This window comes from Sinocyclocheilus grahami, unplaced genomic scaffold, assembly GCF_001515645.1.
Source record: "Sinocyclocheilus grahami isolate Dianchi unplaced genomic scaffold, SAMN03320097.WGS_v1.1 scaffold2266.1, whole genome shotgun sequence".
NCBI lineage: Eukaryota > Metazoa > Chordata > Actinopteri > Cypriniformes > Cyprinidae > Sinocyclocheilus > Sinocyclocheilus grahami.
This window is the reverse complement of record NW_015507445.1, coordinates 17,292-17,806: the sequence shown is the minus strand read 5'-3', so window position 1 is coordinate 17,806 and position 515 is coordinate 17,292.

Sequence of the window (515 nt, the reverse complement as noted above, 5' to 3'; positions counted from 1 at the left end):
TTATTCCATTTGTTTTCACAGGTGTTTTGCGGACAGTGAGACAGATAGGTCCGATCGACCCGAAACTGATATATTCGTCACGTCACGGTCCCCCGGGACAGTGCCCGGAGTTCCGTGTCCGTATCTCCCTCGACCGGCCGAAAAAAGACCCCCTTGACCACGAACCACCTGTGAAGTTCCCATTGAATAAGTTGCAAGTGGGATGTTGGGTATACAGGGGTCAAAAGGTCACAGGCCCTCGAAATTCGGTACGGTGGTAGCCTGGGAGCCCCCGACGTGGGGGACAGAGCTTCGGAAATATTGATCACTCCTAAGCATGTTTTTCCGCAGTTCAGATATCTTTTGACCTCTGGGCACTTGAATTCAATCAAAAGGGTTTTAGGCCTAATGTGAGGATGGGGCCCGTTTGAGACATTTTTTCCTAATGTGCACAGGCTACTTTGCCTTTGGGGTAGACGCTTGTCCGCTCAATATGGTGTTCGGGGGCCCCTAGGCTACCAGCACGTGAAGTTTGG